Consider the following 15,542-nt stretch of genomic DNA (forward strand, 5'->3'; position numbering starts at 1 on the left):
CATCATAGCACTGTAGTTCTGAGGGTTCTAGATGGATGCAACAATCTCCTGTTGCTTCTATGAAGGCCATAATAGACGACATCACCAAACAGCTCCATAGTCACATACACAGCAAAGGAGAGATGTTGTTTACACCTAGTGATGTCAGTGGTATTGAGTGACATCACAGCACAGTGCTAAGGCTCCTGGGCCTGGACACAGCAGCGGCTGCAATATCTCAACGGAGAATACGTTTATATATATGTGTGTGTGTGCGCGTATATATATATATATATATATATATATATATATATATATATATATATATATATATTTCTCCGCCGAAATCACTTTTAAACCCATTTCCACCTTTTTTTCCCTTCTCTTCCTCTTACTTTTTTTTCACGTTTTTTTACGTTTTTCTCCTTTTCGCCTCTTTTCTGGGCGTATTATTCTTCTTTTTCTTCTTTTTTTTCGTCTAATGCATACCCCATCAGTGCAGCAATGCTTATTCAATACCGCCAGCAGATGGAGACACTGGGGGATAATTTTCTAAGGATTTATACTGATTTTTCCTGTCTGAATTTGTCGCACAGAAAGTTGCAGGCCAAATATGTGTGACATTTCTGCGACTTTAGCTTCTAGAGCATTTTTACAACATTATACATAGGTGCTGAATACATAAAAAGCGACTGTTCAGCGACAGACAAGTCGCATCGGCTGAAAGTAGGCCAGAATGTCAGTCCATGTTGGAGCAGGTTTAGATACAGTCTAAAGCATAGATCTCAAAGTCTGTGCACAGAATTTAGCAAGGGCCTCGCACCTTCTGATGCATCAGGTAGGTGCACAATAGCATAGCCTAACCCTCTGTACTTTGGTCTATATTGATGCGGGACATAGACAGCCAGCTGATGACCAATCCATTAGTGCAATGGATGGCTGGAAGCATTTGTCTTTGCCTTTGCAATACCACAGAAGCAATGCATGGTCAATGTACAGCAATGACACACCTGTGTGAACAGCCAGGAGACCCCCCCCCCCCCATGTTATGTTACATAGTTACATAGTTAGTACGGTCGAAAAAAGACATATGTCCATCAAGTTCAACCAGGGAATTAAGGGGTAGGGGTGTGGCGCGATATTGGGGAAGGGATGAGATTTTATATTTCTTCATAAGCATTAATCTTATTTTGTCAATTAGGAACATTCAGCACCCACCCGCTATCAAGGCAGCTGCCTATCATGTCATGCCCTACCTGCACAGGTGTGCTGGCTACTCAAATGATCCAATTAAGGAGGCCATTTAGTCAGCAGCAGCAGAAGTCCTGTGCCTGGACGCTCCAACAGCGGCCAGACACAAGCAGAAGCAGAAGCAGCAGCAGCACCACCTTTTGTTTTTTGGCTGCAGCAGCAGCAGCAGCAAGGCCCACAGGGCTGGCTAGCTGGCTAGCCAGCAAGCAGGTAGCAATGAAAGTAGGAATCTTTCTTTTTAACCCTGTAAGGGGGTGGTGCACTGTACCCGAAGATACTGCCATATCGGGTCAATGCATAGGGCGACGGAAGCAAGCTTCGAAATCGGCCCCCGTTCTCAAAAATCCATTTAATATATGGTCCCCAGATAGGGGACGTATCAGATATTAAACTGATAAGAACAGATACTACACTTGATCTTAGCCAAAAGGCCGAGAAGCGATAACCGTGAAAGGGGCGGGCCCAACAAGGTCCCCTTCATGGGCACTATCACTGCTTGCTGTCAGGGAGGCTGCCAGACAATTTTCCATGCACACTCTGGGCTGGGGGGCAGTCAACCACCAGTACACACAGCAGAACCTAAACCCATACCATTATTGCTAAGCAGCAAGACAGGGGCCCATTGCACTCCCACGGGGCCTTTTTAAATGCAATCCATAACCCGGATTTGCCAGGAACCCTTCTTACTCCTCCTACTTGCATGTGACACTGGGCTTAGGATCTGCATAGGAAACACACACACAAGCACACACCTACCTTTGTTGCCTGCAGATGCCTCCTTGGCTGTCCCCAAACGGTATCAAACCAACACCCACGGGAAGCTGTAAGCATAGAGGACATGCCTGCACCCCATTGGACTTACCTGTGTGGGTTAAACCCGGGTTATTTGACAACCTATGGCGGTGATGGTTCTGCTCAGGCAGAGCAGTGCTGATGCTCCTCATAAAGCTGTCGCTGCTGTGAAGGTTCTAGGTGACATCACAAATCCCTATGGTTACATACACAACAAAGCTGGGTTGTTGTTGTTTACACTCTGCAAGGCCTGTGGAAGTGAGTGACATCATAGCACTGTAGTTCTGAGGGTTCTAGATGGATGCAACAATCTCCTGTTGCTTCTATGAAGGCCATAATAGACGACATCACCAAACAGCTCCATAGTCACATACACAGCAAAGGAGAGATGTTGTTTACACCTAGTGATGTCAGTGGTATTGAGTGACATCACAGCACAGTGCTAAGGCTCCTGGGCCTGGACACAGCAGCGGCTGCAATATCTCAACGGAGAATACGTTTATATATATGTGTGTGTGTGCGCGTATATATATATATATATATATATATATATATATATATATTTCTCCGCCGAAATCACTTTTAAACCCATTTCCACCTTTTTTTCCCTTCTCTTCCTCTTACTTTTTTTTCACGTTTTTTTACGTTTTTCTCCTTTTCGCCTCTTTTCTGGGCGTATTATTCTTCTTTTTCTTCTTTTTTTTCGTCTAATGCATACCCCCATCAGTGCAGCAATGCTTATTCAATACCGCCAGCAGATGGAGACACTGGGGGATAATTTTCTAAGGATTTATACTGATTTTTCCTGTCTGAATTTGTCGCACAGAAAGTTGCAGGCCAAATATGTGTGACATTTCTGCGACTTTAGCTTCTAGAGCATTTTTACAACATTATACATAGGTGCTGAATACATAAAAAGCGACTGTTCAGCGACAGACAAGTCGCATCGGCTGAAAGTAGGCCAGAATGTCAGTCCATGTTGGAGCAGGTTTAGATACAGTCTAAAGCATAGATCTCAAAGTCTGTGCACAGAATTTAGCAAGGGCCTCGCACCTTCTGATGCATCAGGTAGGTGCACAATAGCATAGCCTAACCCTCTGTACTTTGGTCTATATTGATGCGGGACATAGACAGCCAGCTGATGACCAATCCATTAGTGCAATGGATGGCTGGAAGCATTTGTCTTTGCCTTTGCAATACCACAGAAGCAATGCATGGTCAATGTACAGCAATGACACACCTGTGTGAACAGCCAGGAGACCCCCCCCCCCCCCCCCATGTTATGTTACATAGTTACATAGTTAGTACGGTCGAAAAAAGACATATGTCCATCAAGTTCAACCAGGGAATTAAGGGGTAGGGGTGTGGCGCGATATTGGGGAAGGGATGAGATTTTATATTTCTTCATAAGCATTAATCTTATTTTGTCAATTAGGAACATTCAGCACCCACCCGCTATCAAGGCAGCTGCCTATCATGTCATGCCCTACCTGCACAGGTGTGCTGGCTACTCAAATGATCCAATTAAGGAGGCCATTTAGTCAGCAGCAGCAGAAGTCCTGTGCCTGGACGCTCCAACAGCGGCCAGACACAAGCAGAAGCAGAAGCAGCAGCAGCACCACCTTTTGTTTTTTGGCTGCAGCAGCAGCAGCAGCAGCAAGGCCCACAGGGCTGGCTAGCTGGCTAGCCAGCAAGCAGGTAGCAATGAAAGTAGGAATCTTTCTTTTTAACCCTGTAAGGGGGTGGTGCACTGTACCCGAAGATACTGCCATATCGGGTCAATGCATAGGGCGACGGAAGCAAGCTTCGAAATCGGCCCCCGTTCTCAAAAATCCATTTAATATATGGTCCCCAGATAGGGGACGTATCAGATATTAAACTGATAAGAACAGATACTACACTTGATCTTAGCCAAAAGGCCGAGAAGCGATAACCGTGAAAGGGGCGGGCCCAACAAGGTCCCCTTCATGGGCACTATCACTGCTTGCTGTCAGGGAGGCTGCCAGACAATTTTCCATGCACACTCTGGGCTGGGGGGCAGTCAACCACCAGTACACACAGCAGAACCTAAACCCATACCATTATTGCTAAGCAGCAAGACAGGGGCCCATTGCACTCCCACGGGGCCTTTTTAAATGCAATCCATAACCCGGATTTGCCAGGAACCCTTCTTACTCCTCCTACTTGCATGTGACACTGGGCTTAGGATCTGCATAGGAAACACACACACAAGCACACACCTACCTTTGTTGCCTGCAGATGCCTCCTTGGCTGTCCCCAAACGGTATCAAACCAACACCCACGGGAAGCTGTAAGCATAGAGGACATGCCTGCACCCCATTGGACTTACCTGTGTGGGTTAAACCCGGGTTATTTGACAACCTATGGCGGTGATGGTTCTGCTCAGGCAGAGCAGTGCTGATGCTCCTCATAAAGCTGTCGCTGCTGTGAAGGTTCTAGGTGACATCACAAATCCCTATGGTTACATACACAACAAAGCTGGGTTGTTGTTGTTTACACTCTGCAAGGCCTGTGGAAGTGAGTGACATCATAGCACTGTAGTTCTGAGGGTTCTAGATGGATGCAACAATCTCCTGTTGCTTCTATGAAGGCCATAATAGACGACATCACCAAACAGCTCCATAGTCACATACACAGCAAAGGAGAGATGTTGTTTACACCTAGTGATGTCAGTGGTATTGAGTGACATCACAGCACAGTGCTAAGGCTCCTGGGCCTGGACACAGCAGCGGCTGCAATATCTCAACGGAGAATACGTTTATATATATGTGTGTGTGTGCGCGTATATATATATATATATATATATATATATATATATATATATATATATTCTCCGCCGAAATCACTTTTAAACCCATTTCCACCTTTTTTTCCCTTCTCTTCCTCTTACTTTTTTTTCACGTTTTTTTACGTTTTTCTCCTTTTCGCCTCTTTTCTGGGCGTATTATTCTTCTTTTTCTTCTTTTTTTTCGTCTAATGCATACCCCATCAGTGCAGCAATGCTTATTCAATACCGCCAGCAGATGGAGACACTGGGGGATAATTTTCTAAGGATTTATACTGATTTTTCCTGTCTGAATTTGTCGCACAGAAAGTTGCAGGCCAAATATGTGTGACATTTCTGCGACTTTAGCTTCTAGAGCATTTTTACAACATTATACATAGGTGCTGAATACATAAAAAGCGACTGTTCAGCGACAGACAAGTCGCATCGGCTGAAAGTAGGCCAGAATGTCAGTCCATGTTGGAGCAGGTTTAGATACAGTCTAAAGCATAGATCTCAAAGTCTGTGCACAGAATTTAGCAAGGGCCTCGCACCTTCTGATGCATCAGGTAGGTGCACAATAGCATAGCCTAACCCTCTGTACTTTGGTCTATATTGATGCGGGACATAGACAGCCAGCTGATGACCAATCCATTAGTGCAATGGATGGCTGGAAGCATTTGTCTTTGCCTTTGCAATACCACAGAAGCAATGCATGGTCAATGTACAGCAATGACACACCTGTGTGAACAGCCAGGAGACCCCCCCCCCCCCCCCCATGTTATGTTACATAGTTACATAGTTAGTACGGTCGAAAAAAGACATATGTCTATCAAGTTCAACCAGGGAATTAAGGGGTAGGGGTGTGGCGCGATATTGGGGAAGGGATGAGATTTTATATTTCTTCATAAGCATTAATCTTATTTTGTCAATTAGGAACATTCAGCACCCACCCGCTATCAAGGCAGCTGCCTATCATGTCATGCCCTACCTGCACAGGTGTGCTGGCTACTCAAATGATCCAATTAAGGAGGCCATTTAGTCAGCAGCAGCAGAAGTCCTGTGCCTGGACGCTCCAACAGCGGCCAGACACAAGCAGAAGCAGAAGCAGCAGCAGCACCACCTTTTGTTTTTTGGCTGCAGCAGCAGCAGCAGCAAGGCCCACAGGGCTGGCTAGCTGGCTAGCCAGCAAGCAGGTAGCAATGAAAGTAGGAATCTTTCTTTTTAACCCTGTAAGGGGGTGGTGCACTGTACCCGAAGATACTGCCATATCGGGTCAATGCATAGGGCGACGGAAGCAAGCTTCGAAATCGGCCCCCGTTCTCAAAAATACATTTAATATATGGTCCCCAGATAGGGGACGTATCAGATATTAAACTGATAAGAACAGATACTACACTTGATCTTAGCCAAAAGGCCGAGAAGCGATAACCGTGAAAGGGGCGGGCCCAACAAGGTCCCCTTCATGGGCACTATCACTGCTTGCTGTCAGGGAGGCTGCCAGACAATTTTCCATGCACACTCTGGGCTGGGGGGCAGTCAACCACCAGTACACACAGCAGAACCTAAACCCATACCATTATTGCTAAGCAGCAAGACAGGGGCCCATTGCACTCCCACGGGGCCTTTTTAAATGCAATCCATAACCCGGATTTGCCAGGAACCCTTCTTACTCCTCCTACTTGCATGTGACACTGGGCTTAGGATCTGCATAGGAAACACACACACAAGCACACACCTACCTTTGTTGCCTGCAGATGCCTCCTTGGCTGTCCCCAAACGGTATCAAACCAACACCCACGGGAAGCTGTAAGCATAGAGGACATGCCTGCACCCCATTGGACTTACCTGTGTGGGTTAAACCCGGGTTATTTGACAACCTATGGCGGTGATGGTTCTGCTCAGGCAGAGCAGTGCTGATGCTCCTCATAAAGCTGTCGCTGCTGTGAAGGTTCTAGGTGACATCACAAATCCCTATGGTTACATACACAACAAAGCTGGGTTGTTGTTGTTTACACTCTGCAAGGCCTGTGGAAGTGAGTGACATCATAGCACTGTAGTTCTGAGGGTTCTAGATGGATGCAACAATCTCCTGTTGCTTCTATGAAGGCCATAATAGACGACATCACCAAACAGCTCCATAGTCACATACACAGCAAAGGAGAGATGTTGTTTACACCTAGTGATGTCAGTGGTATTGAGTGACATCACAGCACAGTGCTAAGGCTCCTGGGCCTGGACACAGCAGCGGCTGCAATATCTCAACGGAGAATACGTTTATATATATGTGTGTGTGTGCGCGTATATATATATATATATATATATATATATATATATATATATATATTTCTCCGCCGAAATCACTTTTAAACCCATTTCCACCTTTTTTTCCCTTCTCTTCCTCTTACTTTTTTTTCACGTTTTTTTACGTTTTTCTCCTTTTCGCCTCTTTTCTGGGCGTATTATTCTTCTTTTTCTTCTTTTTTTTCGTCTAATGCATACCCCATCAGTGCAGCAATGCTTATTCAATACCGCCAGCAGATGGAGACACTGGGGGATAATTTTCTAAGGATTTATACTGATTTTTCCTGTCTGAATTTGTCGCACAGAAAGTTGCAGGCCAAATATGTGTGACATTTCTGCGACTTTAGCTTCTAGAGCATTTTTACAACATTATACATAGGTGCTGAATACATAAAAAGCGACTGTTCAGCGACAGACAAGTCGCATCGGCTGAAAGTAGGCCAGAATGTCAGTCCATGTTGGAGCAGGTTTAGATACAGTCTAAAGCATAGATCTCAAAGTCTGTGCACAGAATTTAGCAAGGGCCTCGCACCTTCTGATGCATCAGGTAGGTGCACAATAGCATAGCCTAACCCTCTGTACTTTGGTCTATATTGATGCGGGACATAGACAGCCAGCTGATGACCAATCCATTAGTGCAATGGATGGCTGGAAGCATTTGTCTTTGCCTTTGCAATACCACAGAAGCAATGCATGGTCAATGTACAGCAATGACACACCTGTGTGAACAGCCAGGAGACCCCCCCCCCCCCCCATGTTATGTTACATAGTTACATAGTTAGTACGGTCGAAAAAAGACATATGTCCATCAAGTTCAACCAGGGAATTAAGGGGTAGGGGTGTGGCGCGATATTGGGGAAGGGATGAGATTTTATATTTCTTCATAAGCATTAATCTTATTTTGTCAATTAGGAACATTCAGCACCCACCCGCTATCAAGGCAGCTGCCTATCATGTCATGCCCTACCTGCACAGGTGTGCTGGCTACTCAAATGATCCAATTAAGGAGGCCATTTAGTCAGCAGCAGCAGAAGTCCTGTGCCTGGACGCTCCAACAGCGGCCAGACACAAGCAGAAGCAGAAGCAGCAGCAGCACCACCTTTTGTTTTTTGGCTGCAGCAGCAGCAGCAGCAAGGCCCACAGGGCTGGCTAGCTGGCTAGCCAGCAAGCAGGTAGCAATGAAAGTAGGAATCTTTCTTTTTAACCCTGTAAGGGGGTGGTGCACTGTACCCGAAGATACTGCCATATCGGGTCAATGCATAGGGCGACGGAAGCAAGCTTCGAAATCGGCCCCCGTTCTCAAAAATCCATTTAATATATGGTCCCCAGATAGGGGACGTATCAGATATTAAACTGATAAGAACAGATACTACACTTGATCTTAGCCAAAAGGCCGAGAAGCGATAACCGTGAAAGGGGCGGGCCCAACAAGGTCCCCTTCATGGGCACTATCACTGCTTGCTGTCAGGGAGGCTGCCAGACAATTTTCCATGCACACTCTGGGCTGGGGGGCAGTCAACCACCAGTACACACAGCAGAACCTAAACCCATACCATTATTGCTAAGCAGCAAGACAGGGGCCCATTGCACTCCCACGGGGCCTTTTTAAATGCAATCCATAACCCGGATTTGCCAGGAACCCTTCTTACTCCTCCTACTTGCATGTGACACTGGGCTTAGGATCTGCATAGGAAACACACACACAAGCACACACCTACCTTTGTTGCCTGCAGATGCCTCCTTGGCTGTCCCCAAACGGTATCAAACCAACACCCACGGGAAGCTGTAAGCATAGAGGACATGCCTGCACCCCATTGGACTTACCTGTGTGGGTTAAACCCGGGTTATTTGACAACCTATGGCGGTGATGGTTCTGCTCAGGCAGAGCAGTGCTGATGCTCCTCATAAAGCTGTCGCTGCTGTGAAGGTTCTAGGTGACATCACAAATCCCTATGGTTACATACACAACAAAGCTGGGTTGTTGTTGTTTACACTCTGCAAGGCCTGTGGAAGTGAGTGACATCATAGCACTGTAGTTCTGAGGGTTCTAGATGGATGCAACAATCTCCTGTTGCTTCTATGAAGGCCATAATAGACGACATCACCAAACAGCTCCATAGTCACATACACAGCAAAGGAGAGATGTTGTTTACACCTAGTGATGTCAGTGGTATTGAGTGACATCACAGCACAGTGCTAAGGCTCCTGGGCCTGGACACAGCAGCGGCTGCAATATCTCAACGGAGAATACGTTTATATATATGTGTGTGTGTGCGCGTATATATATATATATATATATATATATATATATATATATATATTTCTCCGCCGAAATCACTTTTAAACCCATTTCCACCTTTTTTTCCCTTCTCTTCCTCTTACTTTTTTTTCACGTTTTTTTACGTTTTTCTCCTTTTCGCCTCTTTTCTGGGCGTATTATTCTTCTTTTTCTTCTTTTTTTTCGTCTAATGCATACCCCATCAGTGCAGCAATGCTTATTCAATACCGCCAGCAGATGGAGACACTGGGGGATAATTTTCTAAGGATTTATACTGATTTTTCCTGTCTGAATTTGTCGCACAGAAAGTTGCAGGCCAAATATGTGTGACATTTCTGCGACTTTAGCTTCTAGAGCATTTTTACAACATTATACATAGGTGCTGAATACATAAAAAGCGACTGTTCAGCGACAGACAAGTCGCATCGGCTGAAAGTAGGCCAGAATGTCAGTCCATGTTGGAGCAGGTTTAGATACAGTCTAAAGCATAGATCTCAAAGTCTGTGCACAGAATTTAGCAAGGGCCTCGCACCTTCTGATGCATCAGGTAGGTGCACAATAGCATAGCCTAACCCTCTGTACTTTGGTCTATATTGATGCGGGACATAGACAGCCAGCTGATGACCAATCCATTAGTGCAATGGATGGCTGGAAGCATTTGTCTTTGCCTTTGCAATACCACAGAAGCAATGCATGGTCAATGTACAGCAATGACACACCTGTGTGAACAGCCAGGAGACCCCCCCCCCCCCCCCCCCCCATGTTATGTTACATAGTTACATAGTTAGTACGGTCGAAAAAAGACATATGTCCATCAAGTTCAACCAGGGAATTAAGGGGTAGGGGTGTGGCGCGATATTGGGGAAGGGATGAGATTTTATATTTCTTCATAAGCATTAATCTTATTTTGTCAATTAGGAACATTCAGCACCCACCCGCTATCAAGGCAGCTGCCTATCATGTCATGCCCTACCTGCACAGGTGTGCTGGCTACTCAAATGATCCAATTAAGGAGGCCATTTAGTCAGCAGCAGCAGAAGTCCTGTGCCTGGACGCTCCAACAGCGGCCAGACACAAGCAGAAGCAGAAGCAGCAGCAGCACCACCTTTTGTTTTTTGGCTGCAGCAGCAGCAGCAGCAAGGCCCACAGGGCTGGCTAGCTGGCTAGCCAGCAAGCAGGTAGCAATGAAAGTAGGAATCTTTCTTTTTAACCCTGTAAGGGGGTGGTGCACTGTACCCGAAGATACTGCCATATCGGGTCAATGCATAGGGCGACGGAAGCAAGCTTCGAAATCGGCCCCCGTTCTCAAAAATCCATTTAATATATGGTCCCCAGATAGGGGACGTATCAGATATTAAACTGATAAGAACAGATACTACACTTGATCTTAGCCAAAAGGCCGAGAAGCGATAACCGTGAAAGGGGCGGGCCCAACAAGGTCCCCTTCATGGGCACTATCACTGCTTGCTGTCAGGGAGGCTGCCAGACAATTTTCCATGCACACTCTGGGCTGGGGGGCAGTCAACCACCAGTACACACAGCAGAACCTAAACCCATACCATTATTGCTAAGCAGCAAGACAGGGGCCCATTGCACTCCCACGGGGCCTTTTTAAATGCAATCCATAACCCGGATTTGCCAGGAACCCTTCTTACTCCTCCTACTTGCATGTGACACTGGGCTTAGGATCTGCATAGGAAACACACACACAAGCACACACCTACCTTTGTTGCCTGCAGATGCCTCCTTGGCTGTCCCCAAACGGTATCAAACCAACACCCACGGGAAGCTGTAAGCATAGAGGACATGCCTGCACCCCATTGGACTTACCTGTGTGGGTTAAACCCGGGTTATTTGACAACCTATGGCGGTGATGGTTCTGCTCAGGCAGAGCAGTGCTGATGCTCCTCATAAAGCTGTCGCTGCTGTGAAGGTTCTAGGTGACATCACAAATCCCTATGGTTACATACACAACAAAGCTGGGTTGTTGTGTTTACACTCTGCAAGGCCTGTGGAAGTGAGTGACATCATAGCACTGTAGTTCTGAGGGTTCTAGATGGATGCAACAATCTCCTGTTGCTTCTATGAAGGCCATAATAGACGACATCACCAAACAGCTCCATAGTCACATACACAGCAAAGGAGAGATGTTGTTTACACCTAGTGATGTCAGTGGTATTGAGTGACATCACAGCACAGTGCTAAGGCTCCTGGGCCTGGACACAGCAGCGGCTGCAATATCTCAACGGAGAATACGTTTATATATATGTGTGTGTGTGCGCATATATATATATATATATATATATATATATATATATATATATATATATATTTCTCCGCCGAAATCACTTTTAAACCCATTTCCACCTTTTTTTCCCTTCTCTTCCTCTTACTTTTTTTTCACGTTTTTTTACGTTTTTCTCCTTTTCGCCTCTTTTCTGGGCGTATTATTCTTCTTTTTCTTCTTTTTTTTCGTCTAATGCATACCCCATCAGTGCAGCAATGCTTATTCAATACCGCCAGCAGATGGAGACACTGGGGGATAATTTTCTAAGGATTTATACTGATTTTTCCTGTCTGAATTTGTCGCACAGAAAGTTGCAGGCCAAATATGTGTGACATTTCTGCGACTTTAGCTTCTAGAGCATTTTTACAACATTATACATAGGTGCTGAATACATAAAAAGCGACTGTTCAGCGACAGACAAGTCGCATCGGCTGAAAGTAGGCCAGAATGTCAGTCCATGTTGGAGCAGGTTTAGATACAGTCTAAAGCATAGATCTCAAAGTCTGTGCACAGAATTTAGCAAGGGCCTCGCACCTTCTGATGCATCAGGTAGGTGCACAATAGCATAGCCTAACCCTCTGTACTTTGGTCTATATTGATGCGGGACATAGACAGCCAGCTGATGACCAATCCATTAGTGCAATGGATGGCTGGAAGCATTTGTCTTTGCCTTTGCAATACCACAGAAGCAATGCATGGTCAATGTACAGCAATGACACACCTGTGTGAACAGCCAGGAGACCCCCCCCATGTTATGTTACATAGTTACATAGTTAGTACGGTCGAAAAAAGACATATGTCCATCAAGTTCAACCAGGGAATTAAGGGGTAGGGGTGTGGCGCGATATTGGGGAAGGGATGAGATTTTATATTTCTTCATAAGCATTAATCTTATTTTGTCAATTAGGAACATTCAGCACCCACCCGCTATCAAGGCAGCTGCCTATCATGTCATGCCCTACCTGCACAGGTGTGCTGGCTACTCAAATGATCCAATTAAGGAGGCCATTTAGTCAGCAGCAGCAGAAGTCCTGTGCCTGGACGCTCCAACAGCGGCCAGACACAAGCAGAAGCAGAAGCAGCAGCAGCACCACCTTTTGTTTTTTGGCTGCAGCAGCAGCAGCAGCAAGGCCCACAGGGCTGGCTAGCTGGCTAGCCAGCAAGCAGGTAGCAATGAAAGTAGGAATCTTTCTTTTTAACCCTGTAAGGGGGTGGTGCACTGTACCCGAAGATACTGCCATATCGGGTCAATGCATAGGGCGACGGAAGCAAGCTTCGAAATCGGCCCCCGTTCTCAAAAATCCATTTAATATATGGTCCCCAGATAGGGGACGTATCAGATATTAAACTGATAAGAACAGATACTACACTTGATCTTAGCCAAAAGGCCGAGAAGCGATAACCGTGAAAGGGGCGGGCCCAACAAGGTCCCCTTCATGGGCACTATCACTGCTTGCTGTCAGGGAGGCTGCCAGACAATTTTCCATGCACACTCTGGGCTGGGGGGCAGTCAACCACCAGTACACACAGCAGAACCTAAACCCATACCATTATTGCTAAGCAGCAAGACAGGGGCCCATTGCACTCCCACGGGGCCTTTTTAAATGCAATCCATAACCCGGATTTGCCAGGAACCCTTCTTACTCCTCCTACTTGCATGTGACACTGGGCTTAGGATCTGCATAGGAAACACACACACAAGCACACACCTACCTTTGTTGCCTGCAGATGCCTCCTTGGCTGTCCCCAAACGGTATCAAACCAACACCCACGGGAAGCTGTAAGCATAGAGGACATGCCTGCACCCCATTGGACTTACCTGTGTGGGTTAAACCCGGGTTATTTGACAACCTATGGCGGTGATGGTTCTGCTCAGGCAGAGCAGTGCTGATGCTCCTCATAAAGCTGTCGCTGCTGTGAAGGTTCTAGGTGACATCACAAATCCCTATGGTTACATACACAACAAAGCTGGGTTGTTGTTGTTTACACTCTGCAAGGCCTGTGGAAGTGAGTGACATCATAGCACTGTAGTTCTGAGGGTTCTAGATGGATGCAACAATCTCCTGTTGCTTCTATGAAGGCCATAATAGACGACATCACCAAACAGCTCCATAGTCACATACACAGCAAAGGAGAGATGTTGTTTACACCTAGTGATGTCAGTGGTATTGAGTGACATCACAGCACAGTGCTAAGGCTCCTGGGCCTGGACACAGCAGCGGCTGCAATATCTCAACGGAGAATACGTTTATATATATGTGTGTGTGTGCGCGTATATATATATATATATATATATATATATATATATATATATATTTCTCCGCCGAAATCACTTTTAAACCCATTTCCACCTTTTTTTCCCTTCTCTTCCTCTTACTTTTTTTTCACGTTTTTTTACGTTTTTCTCCTTTTCGCCTCTTTTCTGGGCGTATTATTCTTCTTTTTCTTCTTTTTTTTCGTCTAATGCATACCCCATCAGTGCAGCAATGCTTATTCAATACCGCCAGCAGATGGAGACACTGGGGGATAATTTTCTAAGGATTTATACTGATTTTTCCTGTCTGAATTTGTCGCACAGAAAGTTGCAGGCCAAATATGTGTGACATTTCTGCGACTTTAGCTTCTAGAGCATTTTTACAACATTATACATAGGTGCTGAATACATAAAAAGCGACTGTTCAGCGACAGACAAGTCGCATCGGCTGAAAGTAGGCCAGAATGTCAGTCCATGTTGGAGCAGGTTTAGATACAGTCTAAAGCATAGATCTCAAAGTCTGTGCACAGAATTTAGCAAGGGCCTCGCACCTTCTGATGCATCAGGTAGGTGCACAATAGCATAGCCTAACCCTCTGTACTTTGGTCTATATTGATGCGGGACATAGACAGCCAGCTGATGACCAATCCATTAGTGCAATGGATGGCTGGAAGCATTTGTCTTTGCCTTTGCAATACCACAGAAGCAATGCATGGTCAATGTACAGCAATGACACACCTGTGTGAACAGCCAGGAGACCCCCCCCCCCATGTTATGTTACATAGTTACATAGTTAGTACGGTCGAAAAAAGACATATGTCCATCAAGTTCAACCAGGGAATTAAGGGGTAGGGGTGTGGCGCGATATTGGGGAAGGGATGAGATTTTATATTTCTTCATAAGCATTAATCTTATTTTGTCAATTAGGAACATTCAGCACCCACCCGCTATCAAGGCAGCTGCCTATCATGTCATGCCCTACCTGCACAGGTGTGCTGGCTACTCAAATGATCCAATTAAGGAGGCCATTTAGTCAGCAGCAGCAGAAGTCCTGTGCCTGGACGCTCCAACAGCGGCCAGACACAAGCAGAAGCAGAAGCAGCAGCAGCACCACCTTTTGTTTTTTGGCTGCAGCAGCAGCAGCAGCAAGGCCCACAGGGCTGGCTAGCTGGCTAGCCAGCAAGCAGGTAGCAATGAAAGTAGGAATCTTTCTTTTTAACCCTGTAAGGGGGTGGTGCACTGTACCCGAAGATACTGCCATATCGGGTCAATGCATAGGGCGACGGAAGCAAGCTTCGAAATCGGCCCCCGTTCTCAAAAATCCATTTAATATATGGTCCCCAGATAGGGGACGTATCAGATATTAAACTGATAAGAACAGATACTACACTTGATCTTAGCCAAAAGGCCGAGAAGCGATAACCGTGAAAGGGGCGGGCCCAACAAGGTCCCCTTCATGGGCACTATCACTGCTTGCTGTCAGGGAGGCTGCCAGACAATTTTCCATGCACACTCTGGGCTGGGGGGCAGTCAACCACCAGTACACACAGCAGAACCTAAACCCATACCATTATTGCTAAGCAGCAAGACAGGGGCCCATTGCACTCCCACG

The 15,542-nt window shown here is 46.0% G+C and overlaps 7 non-coding genes across 7 annotated transcripts; all 7 read right to left on the reverse strand.

Moving 5' to 3' along the window:
• Positions 1 to 1,482: 1,482 nt before the first annotated feature.
• On the reverse strand, positions 1,483 to 1,673 carry LOC130309278 (U2 spliceosomal RNA). Its single transcript, XR_008857966.1, has one exon. It is a non-coding gene; the product is annotated as a U2 spliceosomal RNA (small nuclear RNA).
• Positions 1,674 to 3,762: 2,089 nt separating this feature from the next.
• On the reverse strand, positions 3,763 to 3,953 carry LOC130309279 (U2 spliceosomal RNA). The gene has a single exon (XR_008857967.1). It is a non-coding gene; the product is annotated as a U2 spliceosomal RNA (small nuclear RNA).
• Positions 3,954 to 6,045: 2,092 nt separating this feature from the next.
• On the reverse strand, positions 6,046 to 6,236 carry LOC130309287 (U2 spliceosomal RNA). The gene has a single exon (XR_008857974.1). It is a non-coding gene; the product is annotated as a U2 spliceosomal RNA (small nuclear RNA).
• A 2,089-nt stretch (positions 6,237 to 8,325) lies between these two features.
• LOC130309280 (U2 spliceosomal RNA) lies at positions 8,326 to 8,516 on the reverse strand. Its single transcript, XR_008857968.1, has one exon. It is a non-coding gene; the product is annotated as a U2 spliceosomal RNA (small nuclear RNA).
• Positions 8,517 to 10,609: 2,093 nt separating this feature from the next.
• On the reverse strand, positions 10,610 to 10,800 carry LOC130309282 (U2 spliceosomal RNA). The gene has a single exon (XR_008857969.1). It is a non-coding gene; the product is annotated as a U2 spliceosomal RNA (small nuclear RNA).
• Positions 10,801 to 12,885: 2,085 nt separating this feature from the next.
• LOC130309283 (U2 spliceosomal RNA) lies at positions 12,886 to 13,076 on the reverse strand. The gene has a single exon (XR_008857970.1). It is a non-coding gene; the product is annotated as a U2 spliceosomal RNA (small nuclear RNA).
• Positions 13,077 to 15,159: 2,083 nt separating this feature from the next.
• On the reverse strand, positions 15,160 to 15,350 carry LOC130309284 (U2 spliceosomal RNA). Its single transcript, XR_008857971.1, has one exon. It is a non-coding gene; the product is annotated as a U2 spliceosomal RNA (small nuclear RNA).
• Positions 15,351 to 15,542: the final 192 nt, after the last annotated feature.

Source organism: Hyla sarda, unplaced genomic scaffold (genome assembly GCF_029499605.1).
Source record: "Hyla sarda isolate aHylSar1 unplaced genomic scaffold, aHylSar1.hap1 scaffold_1520, whole genome shotgun sequence".
In the NCBI taxonomy this organism is placed as follows: Eukaryota; Metazoa; Chordata; class Amphibia; order Anura; family Hylidae; genus Hyla; species Hyla sarda.